Source organism: Nesoenas mayeri (genome assembly GCF_963082525.1).
Source record: "Nesoenas mayeri genome assembly, chromosome: 25".
Lineage (NCBI taxonomy): Eukaryota > Metazoa > Chordata > Aves > Columbiformes > Columbidae > Nesoenas > Nesoenas mayeri.
This window is the reverse complement of record NC_137549.1, coordinates 846,204-858,454: the sequence shown is the minus strand read 5'-3', so window position 1 is coordinate 858,454 and position 12,251 is coordinate 846,204. Positions and strand designations below refer to the sequence as shown.

General features: G+C 49.0%; 1 pseudogene across 1 annotated transcript; it reads right to left on the bottom strand.

The window, feature by feature from the left end:
• Positions 1-10,530: 10,530 nt before the first annotated feature.
• Positions 10,531-11,463, bottom strand: LOC308049466 (olfactory receptor 14J1-like; annotated as a pseudogene). Its single transcript has one exon. The product of its transcript is annotated as an olfactory receptor 14J1-like (transcript).
• Positions 11,464-12,251: the final 788 nt, after the last annotated feature.

The following is a 12,251-nucleotide window of genomic DNA, read 5'->3' as shown; positions in this document are numbered from 1 at the left end:
ACTGCCCATCTCCTTCTACTTAAAATTTTAATGTAACTAATTGCAAGTCCAGCCTGTCATATGAATTTTCTGTTGTTATTGTTGTTGGGGTTTTTTTTTTATTTTGATTATGTCGTTATCCCCGTTGTAATGCTCTGTCCGCTTTTCTTTTGTGACCACTGGCTATGTAAATGATGAGCCATGTTCTCCTTTTCTCTAAACAAAATAAAGGTTCCTGTACTGATTTGTTTTGCACTATATCCTTGCTGCAAGACTTTTTAGAGCTCCAGGGACTGTTTCTGTGTGTGTGGGAGGAGAGAACAGAGTCCAGCCTGGCAGCCCTGCCAGGGAGCAGCAGCGCTTGTTCTTCCAGAGCTGTTCTGGTTCCACTCCACACTCTCCTTCTCATCCCTGGTGTTGGTGCAAGGCCTGAGTGCTCTGGCAGCTTAGTCACCGTCCTGCTGTGTGTCAGTGCTGTGGGTGCAGGCAGGGACAGGCAATCTGCACTTGTGTCACAGAACTGTCCTCAGAACAGCCTTTCCACAGAGAAAGGTGATCTCCTCAGGGCAATACATGGTGGTTTATATCTTCAAGCATATGCTTACAATAGTGTCCCACAGATTCAAGCCCCAGTGTACAGCTGAACAGTGTGTGTGTGCAGGGCTGGTGCACAGCAGTGTCCTCTCACAGCCAGGCTCCTGTCAGAGACCTGCAGGACCAGCAGAGCAGGGCTGGGCTGTGCCTCTGTGCACTGGACACCACTTTGGTAGGAGCCCCAGGTCAATCATCCTGGAGCTGCCCCCTCACAACCTCCATTTCCAGCACTGGCCTCTCACCCAGAGAGGTTGTTCTTCCCTCCACAGAGGGACACTGAATGAGTAGGTCAGCAGTCCATGTTTCCTTTATACAGGTATTGAGGTTTGGATTGCAGGATGGCAACTGTGGCAGATGTGGGTGTTAGCCCCCTGTCCTCTGCCTTCCTTCTTTAGTCCCTTCTTCTCCCCCCATCCCACCCATCCTACTCAGGACAGGTGATGGGGAAAGAAAGAAGGACAGAGAGAAGAGAGTTGGAAAAATTAAAAATGTTTTACTAATGCTACCAATAAAAATAGAGAAAATAATACAAAATATATAAAACCAATCTTGAAAGTCCCAGCAACTGCTCATGCAGATGAGGGGCCGGCACCCGAAGTTCTGGACTGGACTCTGCAGCCAACCGGAGCTGGATTCAGTCTGTCACTGGCCTCAGTTTTCAAGGAATACTAGCAAGGTCCTATCCTAATGTTGGCCAGAAGGAAAAGGGATGAAATCCTCATGATCTCCCACTTTTATATGAAGTATTCACGTGAACGGGATGCTATACTCTGTTGGTCAGTTTCTGGTCACCTGTTTTCTCGTTGCCCCTCTCGTAAGATGTACATGTGTCCTTATCAGTGACCTCGCATTCCATTGCTATGTTTACCAAAACATGTGTCTGACTTACCAGAAAAATGCAGCTAATATGAAGCTTTAGCTGACAGGTAAATTCACTAAAAGAGAAACTTGTTTTTAACTAAACCAAGACAACAGATGAGAAGTGAGCATGTGCATCATGTACGTAAGGTGACATGAACACAAGTGACCACAAACATCATCACTATTCCTTGTGGTTCCATGAAGGCCTGAGTAACAGACAAGGTCTTGAGGTCATTTCATGTTGGGAGGAACATCCCATAGGAAATCACCTGAATGCAGCAGTCATACTTCCTTGAACTGAGGTCCCTGTGTCCATTCCTCATGACGTGGGACATGGGTGACACACCACAGGGCTGAGGTGTCTCCTGTCCTTTTGGAGTGGCAACAGGAGGCCAGTGCCTCTGTGTAAAAGGGACAGACTCTGTCTCTGAACATCCCTGGGTGCATAAGGAGCCCATGAGGCCAGCTCAGATGTGAACACCTGACAGACACTGACATTTCTGTGTGTGACTCCGGGAACAAGCCCCACTGCCCAATGAGATTCAACTCGGCTGCCTTAGGATCATTGCATGTGCTCCAGTCTGCTACCTCACCATTGCCTGTTATTCTGGATTGTGACATCATAAGAACCACGGTAATCAGAGAGGTTCTGGGGTCTTTGGAAAAAGCAGATATCAAAACCATGTTCAAGAAAGGCCGGAACAAGTATTGGGAGAATTGCACGTTGGTCAACCTGCCTCTGTCCCTGGGAAGGGGATTGGACACATTCTCCTCTAGAGTGGGATTTCAGCTCTTCCGAGGGTGATGAAAAGGTGGGTCGAGACCACGAACAACCTCCCCTGGTTCACCTGACCTTGAGCAGGATAGTGAGACAAGATGAGTGAGACAAGGGCTCTCTTCAGGCAAGGTGAAGAAGTGGGATTGGTGTCTACAGCCTGCAGGGAAAGAGGGGCAGGTGCAGGACTGTGTAGAACACGCTTCAGTCTTGGTCAGGTCCGGGGCACTAAGGACGGGAATGGATGGGTGTGGTATTATGATGTCACTTGTGTCTCAGAAACTAATAATTGAGCCAGAAACACGTGGCTGTGACAGGTTGTCATGTCCATCCCACTGAGAAAATGACAGGACAGCAGCAGGAACATGGTTGTGTCTGTCAGAGAAGCTGAAAGAACAACGGCAGTCGTGAGATTTAGAAGATCATGGTGAGGTTAGTTGCCTTCTGTCAGGTAAAAGACCACAAGAAGCTTAACGGATTGGGTTCCCTGCTTGAAGAACAATTTTTGAAATGGTTGAATTTTCCTTAGTAGCAGAAAAAAACAAAAGAGATAAAAAATAACTCACAACGTGCAACTTGGATGATGGAGACTGGATATGAGGAGTAAGAAACGTCATGGAAGGGCAGCGCTCTGGTGCAAGAGGTGACCCAGAGGGAGCTGGATCAGCCCATGGTTTGTGTTCCAAAGAGCAGCCAGTGCGGGTGCAGACACATCAGTGAAGGTGCAGAAATGCTGGGGTGAGAGCAGGTGGGAAGCGAGATGGGTGTCTGCAGCCTGCAGGGAAAGAGGGGCAGGGGTAGGACCATGTAGAACAGCCTGTGGTGGAGATGGCAAAGGGCGCTGTAAGGCTGGAAGGGACCCACAGAACCCAGGTCTGTGTCCCCTTGGCCAGGGCAGTTGTCTCTGCCACTGACCCCAGGAGCAGACATGTTGTCCTCATGGCACTGGGGCCTCGCTGCCTCCTTGCAGCCCCATGGGGAAGCTCGAAGTTGTTGTCCCAGTGTTGTCCTTCCCTGGGCCTTGTACACCCACATCCCACGGTCCCAGGAAGAGCCCTGAGCCGTGTGTGAGGGACAGGAGCCCCCTTCCCATTGCCTGGAGCTCATGGCTCCTCCTTTCTGCTTCAGAAAGCAAACCAAGGGGTTTCTGAGCATCGGAGCTGAAGAAAAGACTCAATGGAGACCTCATGGTGACTACAGCTTCCTCACAAGGGGAGAAGGAGGGAAAGTTATTGGTCTCTTCTCACTGGAGACTGATGACAGAACCCAAGGGAATGGCAGAAGATGTGCCAGGGGAGGTTTAGGTTGGACATGAGGAAAAGGTTCTTCCCCCAGAGGTGCTGGACACTGAACAGGCTCCCCAGGGAGGTGTCACGGCCCCAACCTGACAGTGTTCAAGAAGAGACTGGACAATGTCCTCAGACACACGGGGTGACCTGTGGGGTGTCCTGTGCAGGGACAGGAGTTGGACTCCATGATCGTGGTGGGTCCTTCCAACTCAGGACATTCTATGATTCTATGAAACACTAGGTCAAAAGTCCATGTTTTCATTGTACATGTGAGATGTAAACACACACATAATGTGCAAGTCGTGTGTGCATGTGGTGAGATGAACCCAAGGGAGCACAAATGCCATCAGTTGTTCCTTGGGGTGCCATAAAGGTCAGTGGGACAGAGATGGGGTTCAGGGGTCTCTTCCAACCTGCGTTATTGTAGGATTCCATGAATCTTTTCGTTGGATAACTCTTTCACATCAGAATAGACAGAGGAAGGAGAAGAAAAAATCAGAGGCAGAAGCAGAGATATAAAATGTCCCAGAGTAAATACAGCAGCTCCACTGAGGAACGTTTCTCCACTCAAACCCTTGATAGGAAATCTATCAGATATATTTGATGAAAGCAGCTCAGTTTGATCTGCTCACACACTGGACCACAAGGAGGGTGATGGTGGGTACGATGTCGTGTGGTCACTTGTGTCTCAGGAACTCAGAGTCCAGTAGGAACCAATGGGTGTGGAGGGCACTGTGAGGTCACTTCGGCCTCTGCAGGGGATTGGCCAACAGCAGGAACATGACTGGGAAAGGACTGTGAGGTCACACACACCAGACGAACAATGGGGCCCAATCAGCATGGCTTGATGAAAGGCAGGTCCTGCTTGACCAGCCTGATCTCCTTCTGTGACAAGGTGACCGCTGAGCAAAAGTCTGTCGTGGGGAGTGAATCTGCCACACGGGCTGTGGGTGCTGTGTCCTTAGACTGCAGTAAAGCCTTTGACACCGTGTCCCACAGCATCTCCTGGAGAAGCTGCAGCTCGTGGCCTGGATGGTGTATGTGCGATGGGTAAAGAACTGGTTGGAAGGCATTTTAGAGCCATTTGTCCCCTTCCTGTTCACATGGGCGTCCATGAATGCATCACTGCTCTACCCCAGTGGAGACAGGCACAAGTCCTTCTCCTCCTGGACCTCTTATCAATGCCACTGTTTTCTCCAGCACCCTCATCCTTCACTGTGGGATGCCCAGAACAGCCCTCGCAAGACAGTTTGACAAAGTCTTTTTTCTACACTATCCCCACATCCCTGCTCAATCCCCTCGTGTAGAGCTCAAGGACCAGAAAGGTTGGGTGCAAGTGGAGCACTGAGAAAAATGGTCAGGAAAGCTTTGAGGTGCACAGAGAGCCCATCACCATGTTGGCAAGCTGCTCTCTCTGAACAGGCCCAGAGGACCTGGGCAGCATTTGCTGTGTCCCAGAAACTCGCCTGGAAGGTTGGGATATGGAGAAGAGGTTTGGTCTGGGAAGGGACAGACAGGGGCTGGTGGAACTGGCTGGTGTGACCATGAGACGTCTCTCCAACACCTCAGAAAAGTCCTGGCTCTCAGGGAGGCTGCATGGTCCTCTGAGAAATAAAATAGCAAACATGACTTATCATGGAATCATAGAATAATTGTGGCTGGAAGAGACCCTTAAGATCATCGAGTCCAACCATAACCTAAATCTGGCATTAAACCATGTCCCTAAGAGCCCCATCTATCTGTGTTTTAAACACCTTCAGTGATGGGGACTCCAAAACCACACTGGGCAGTCTGTTCCATTGCTTCAAAATCCTTTCCCTGAAGAATTTATTCCTCATATTGAATCTAAACCTTCTCGTGTACAACTTGAGGCCATTTCATCTTTTCCTCTGACTTGTTACTTGGGACAAGAGACCAACACCCTCCATGATAAAACCTCCTTTCAGGCAGCTGTAGAGAGTAATAAGCTCTCTCCTCGGCCTCCTGTTCTCAAGGCTGAACAGCCCCAGCTCCCTCAACCGCTCCTCGTAAGACTGGTGCTCCAGACCCTTCACCAGCCTTGTCACCCTCCTCTGAACTCTCTCCAGCACCTCAATGTCTTCCTTGCCATGAGGGGCCTAAAACTGACCCCAGGATTCAAGGTGCAGCCTCACCAGTGCCCAGTACAAAGGGATGATCACTTCTCTAGTCCTGCTAAAGCTCTGATTGAATCAAGGCTTGAACACCGTGGTGTGACCCAGTTGATGATGGGTTGGACTGCAGACTCCTGAGGTCCCTTCAACCTCAGTTCTCTCATGATCCCATTGTGATGTTGGGCTCTGTTTCAGACTGGAGCAGAGCAGGCGATGATGGGGCAGGACCCACCTGTGCTGTAGGTGACCATCTAAACCAACATCTCAGCCAGGGAACCAGCCAACACCTCAGTGTGACTCGCTCTGGGCAACGTGTGAGGAGTCCTGGGCAGGGCAGGTTCAGAGGGCATGGGGCGCTGTGCAAGACACAACATGATCTTGGCTTCATGCCTGCAGGCCCATCAGATGCCAGTTGATTTCAATGACAATTAAAATAAGAAGAACTGAAGACAAAGATCCAAAGCAAAGGAAGGTGTCAACTTTCTTTCTTTCTTTTTTTCTTTTTTCCTTCCTTCCTTCCTTCCTTCCTTCCTTCCTTCCTTCCTTCCTTCCTTCCTTCCTCTTTCTTTCTTTCTTTTATTTCTTTCCTTCTTCCTTTCCTTCTTTCCTTCTTTCCTTCTGTAATTCTGTCCTTTGTTTCTTTCTTTGTATGTATTTATGTATTTATTTTTTTTCCTTATTTACTTACTTATTTACTTATTTATTTATTAATTATTTATTTACTTATCTACTTATTTACTTACTTACTTATTTACTTACTTTCTTATATATTTATTTATTTTAAAGTCTTAAAAGTCTTAAAAGTCTTTAAAAGTGCAGCACCCGGCACTTGGCCTTATTGAACTTCATCCCATTGGAATCAGCCCATTTTTCCAGTCTATCCAGATCCCTATGCAGAGTCCTCCTATTTATGTACTTATTTATTGATATGTTTGTTTGTTTATCTATTCATTTATTTATTTAAAAGCCTTTGTTGGGGAGTTATTTTTCTTTGGAAAGGAAAGAGTTTTCCAGAACTTGAGATGAATTTAGCACACAAATGTCTTTAGCTCCAGGGACACAAACACCTGGTGCCAATGTAGATGCCCCAGGAACCCCTGCCCAGGCTCCACCTGCACTGCAAGGTGCTCTGGTCTCCCCAGGTCCTGTGTGATAGATTGCAGTCCCAGGCCAGCACTTCAGGTACATTGGGCCCCTAAAATGGCCCTGGCTGTTTATGGTGAGACAGCTGATGACTGATGTTTATCTGGAAACGTGCACTTTATTGTTGTTGTTTTGTTTGTGGTTTGTTTTGTTGTTGTTGTTGCTGTTTTGGTTTTGTTTTTGATGGTTGTTATTGTTTAATTGGTTTGAGGGTTTTTTTGATTTGTTTTTTGGGGTTTTTTTGTTTCTTTTGTTTGGTTGATTTCTTTGTTTGATTGGAGATCTTTGTTTCGTTGTTTTTTTAACATATTAAAATTAAAAAGAAAAAAAACAAAAAGTGAATTATGGGGAAGGAGAATAAATTCTGGTCTTCCCCTGTACTTCTATTACCAAGTCTCTGGTGGCCAATGAGGGAACTGGCAGACTGGGGTGGGGGTGAAGAGCCAGGTTGTCCATACAGTGCCCAGCCTCAAGGACTGTTCTTCTGCCTGTCCAGATGCCTTCAGGAGACCCTCGGGATCAATGTCCAGTGTAGAATGCTGCTGTCACTTCTTCTATACACTGGAAAATGACAGAAAATACCCTGGAAAGAAAAAACCCTCCTTTATGAAATCTTCTTTGAAACCTTCAGCAGCAAGTGTCCCATTGAAACCTCTACAGTTAGTTCTACAATTCTGGAAGATTTGAAGAAAATTAAGGAAAGAAACATCGCTCGTTAGGGCTTTCTGTGTTTTAATGAGCCCCATGGTGTATTTGGTGCTGAGTCCATGAACCTCAGATACCAAGGACAGACTGAAGAATCTGCTCAAGAAGTCCAAGCGAGAACAAACTCCAAAGTACCTTGAAGCATTAATGGGCCCCACTGAGGGCTGTTATTGACAAAGCCTCCCCAGGGACTCGTTAGAGCAGATAACTGGAGGCTGTGATTGCATCAGGCAAAGGCAAAGTGCAGCAGCTCTGATGCTGAGAAAGCCCTTGGTTTGTCTGATGAAGGACAATGGCCAAGCCTTGAGCCCCTGCCCCTGGAAGGGAGATCCTGTCCCTCACGTGTGGCTCAGGGCTCTTCCTGGGGCTGTGGGGAGTGCGATGCCCAGTGCAGGACAATGCTGTGACACTCCCTGGGGCTGCAAGGAGGCAATGGGGTGCCATGGCCATGACAACCATGTGTCTCCTCTTAGGCCTCGCTGGCAGGGACATCAGCCATAGCCAAGGGGACAAAGACCTTGGCTCTTTCAGGGACATCCAGTGTCACCCTTGGCCATATCCACCATGGTCCATCCTGCACTGTCCCAGGCCTGTGGCTGTTTCTCCACAGGCTGCAGACACCCCATGTGCTTCCTCACCTTGTTCTCAGCCCAGTGTGTCCCCACCTGTGCTGCTGTCTCTCCATCCTCACCAGCTGTTCCTGGAAACACAAAGTCATGCCTGATCCTGAGTCCTGAATGACCACAGCACTGCGCTCGGAATGACATTTCTTGATCCTGAGCTCCACTCTGGACCTCCAGAGCTGCAGTTTCTGATGGTTTTCCTTTCTCATGCTGTTTCTCAACAACAACAAAAAAATTTAAAATTGACACCATCTTGGAAAGTGATTTTCAAGATTTCTGAAGCTACCACTGCCCTTTCTTGTCATGGTTTTACCACAGCCACCAACTAAGTTCTTGATATCTGCACACATCCTGCTCCCAGTCCCCAGGTGGGATAAGGGAGAGAACTGAATGGGAAGGGAGAAACTTGTGGGTTTAGACAAAAAAATTAATAAGACAATAAAAATAATACACTACTACTACTAATATACTTATACTAAGATATACATAAAGTAAAATATATGACACTAAGTGCAATCCCCCACAGAACTCCCATTGTGCTGGAGAGGCAGCCCAAAAGAAGAGAGCATCCTGGTCCTGAACAGCTGATCCCAGCAAGAGAAAGTACAAGTGCAAAAGGCAGAGAGGCCCAAAGGCCAATTGAAAAACTGCAAAACATCGTAACAATGAACTACAAGTGAACTCCCAATAGAATGGAACTTCTGAACAGAGCTAAGCAATGTAGCCGGAAAACCAAAACTAATGGGCTGGAAAAGGCACCTCCAGCTTTATACTGAGCATGACGATAATGGTAGAGAATAGCTCCTTGATTGACCTGGATGTCAATCAAGGTGCTGTCCTGTCTATGCCCCCTCCTAAAAATTTGCACCTGCAGCTGCACTCCAGAGAAGTCCTTGGTTTCACTGACAATAGTCCAGGTAAATTAAATAGAAATAGGTAAATTAAATTAAGAAAATACACTCAGTGCTATCCCCCGTGTAACTCCAGTCATATGGAGCAGCCAGTCCTGCAGAAGGGAGCACCTTGGTCCTGAACAGACCATCCCAGTGAGAGAGAGCAAAAGGGCAACAGGCAGAAAGGCCCAAAGGCCAACGGCAAAATGGCAGAACGACAAAAGGCCGAACTGACATCGAACTCCTGACAGGATGAAACTTCTGAATGGAACTGACCAAACCAGCTGCAAAACCCAAAGTAACGGATGTAACAAGCCCAAAAGCCGGCTCCAGCTTTAGACTGAGCATGACGCTAATCATAGGGAATATTTCATTAATCAGCCGGCATGTCAATCCAGGTGCTGTCCTGTCTGTGTCCCCTCCTGCCAATCTGCATCCGCAGCTGAATGGCCAAAGAAGTCCTTGGTTTCCCTGGCAACAACCAAGATATCAGTGAGTTCTGACATTCTCGACAAATGATGTCGAGACCCTGTCTGTCCCACAGGCCATCATGGAACCCCAAGGAATAGCTGATGCTGTTTGTGCTGACTCAAGTTCATGTCAACTCATGTACCTGTTCTGCATGCTCACATCCCATCTGTACAATGCAAACATGGATTTCTGACCTACTCATTCAGTGTAATTCCATGGAGGGGCAAAAAACTCTGAGCTGGGGTGAGAGGCCAGTGCTGGAAATGGTGGTTGTGAGGGGCCAGTCCATGGTGACTGACCTGGGGCTCCTTCCACGGGGTGTCCAGTGCACAGGGGCACAGCCCAGCCCTGCTCTGCTGGTCCTGCAGGTCTCTGGCAGGAGCCTGGCTCTGAGAGGACACTGCTGTGTGCCAGCCCTGCACACACACATTGTTCAGCTGCACACTGATGTTTCATCTGTGGCCACTTTTGTACAAATAACCTTGAGAGAAACTTTGCAAGAAGATATAAACCATCACGCAATGCCCAAAGAAGATCACTTTTCCTTGTGCAAGTACAGTTACTGAGGCCACCTCTGTCACAGCAGTGCCCATTGCCTGTCCCTGCCTGCGCCCACAGCGCTGACACACAGCAGGACGGTGACCAAGCTGCCAGAGCACTCAGGCCTTGCACCAACACCAGGGATGAGAAGGAGAGTGTGAAGTGGAACCAGAACAGCTCTGGGAGAACAAGCGCTGCTGCTCCCTGGCAGGGCTGACATGCCAGAGCTGTTTTCCCCTCCACCCACACACAGGAACTGTCCCTGCAGCTCCAAAAAGCCTTTGCAGGAAGGATATAGTGAAAAACAAGTCACTTAAGAGCCTTTTATTCTTTCTAGAGACAAGGAGAGCACTGCTGCTCATTTAAGCAGCCAACAGTTATAAAAGAAAAGCCAGCAGTGAATTAGAAAGGGGATGACAACATTATTACAAGAAGAAAACAACGAAAAACACCAGAAAATCCAGTTGACAGGCCGGGGTTGTAATTAGCGACATTAAAACTCCTGTATAGAAGAAGATGGCCAGTTTATTGCTTCAGAAACCAGAGGGATATGAGTTTCCAGAGGGCATCCTTGAGCTCCTGGTTTCTCATGCTGTAGATGAGGGGGTTCACTGCTGGAGGCACCACTGAGTACAGAACAGACACCACCAGGTCCAGGGATGGGGAGGAGATGGATGAGGGTTTCAGGTCAGCAAATATGGCAGTGCTGAGGAACAGGGAGACCACGGCCAGGTGAGGGAGGCAGGTGGAAAAGGCTTTGTGCCGTCCCTGCTCAGAGGGGATCCTCAGCACAGCCCTGAAGATCTGCACGTAGGACAGCATGATGAACACAAAACATCCAAATCCTAAACAGACACTAACCACAAGAAGCCCAGGTTCCCTGAGGTAGGAGTGTGAGCAGGAGAGCTTGAGGATCTGGGGGATTTCACAGAAGAACTGGCCCAGGGCATTGTCCTTGCACAAGGGCAGTGAAAATGTATTGGCTGTGTGCAGCAGAGCATGGAGAAACCCAGTGGCCCAGGCAGCTGCTGCCATGTGGACACAAGCTCTGCTGCCCAGGAGGGTCCCGTAGTGCAGGGGTTTGCAGATGGCAACGTAGCGGTCGTACGACATGATGGTGAGAAGAAAATATTCTGCTGAAGCTAAAAAGCCAAACAGAAAGAGTTGTGTAGCACATTCAGTATAGGAAATGACCCTGGTACCTCACAGAGAGTTGGCCATGGACTTGGAGACAATGGTGGAGATGGAGCCCAGGTCGAGGAGGGCGAGGTTGAGCAGGAAGAAGTACATGGGGGTGTGCAGGTGCTGGTCCCAGGCTATGGTGGTGATGATGAGGCCGTTGCCCAGGAGGGCAGCCAGGTACATGCCCAGGAAGAGCCATAAGTGCAAGAGCTGCAGCTCCCGTTTGTCTGTGAACGGCAGGAGGAGGAACTGGGTGATGGAGCTGCTGTTGGACATTGTCTGCCTGTGGGCATGAGCACCTGTCATAGGAGGAAAAGATAGTGAAGGTTTAGATGAGACTTTTCTGGGAATAATCAAAACCGTTTCCATCAGACCCTCACACCCCATCACACACAGAGACACTTTTCTTTTTCCAGGAGAACGTAATGGCTGAGCCCTCGTCCGTGCTTGATGAGTGTGCAATGAAGAGCAGGGTCTCTGCCCAGGGGTCCTGAGGACTCAGCCTGACCCTGTGTGATCGGATGGGCAGGGGCCAGTCCTGGGGTTCAGCTTTGTCAGCTGGAACCGCTCCTGGTGCAGAAGGGACTGTCAGCATCTGTACCCCCAGGCCTGAGAAACTGCATTTGAGAGGTTTGGTGTTTCTACAGCTCCTTCTGCCCTCCCACCCGGGGCAGTGTTGTTGGGTGCCAGAAACCCGCACCATTTCTGCTGCACTCAGGGAGAACAGAGCGAGTCCTGCGAGACCAGAGGGTGCCTGTGGGTCAGTGCAGAGTGAGGGCAGCTGCTCTGTCCCTCTGTCCTGCTCCAGCTGCCCTGGGCTGGCACCTTTCTGAGATGGGGGCTGATCAAACTCCCATGTTACCCTGAAAAGCCACCAGGCACTGCTGAGAGTAGAGGGATCCTCCTCAGACCATGACAGGCCTCACCCTTTCCTAAGGTCTCAGCACCCAACGTTTAGCCCAGGACACACATGGCTCACTCCCCAGCCCCACAGACTGCATTGCCCACAGCCCACAGGTCAGAGCAAAGCTGGGACACGTGTGCCCATGGACACACCTGCAGGA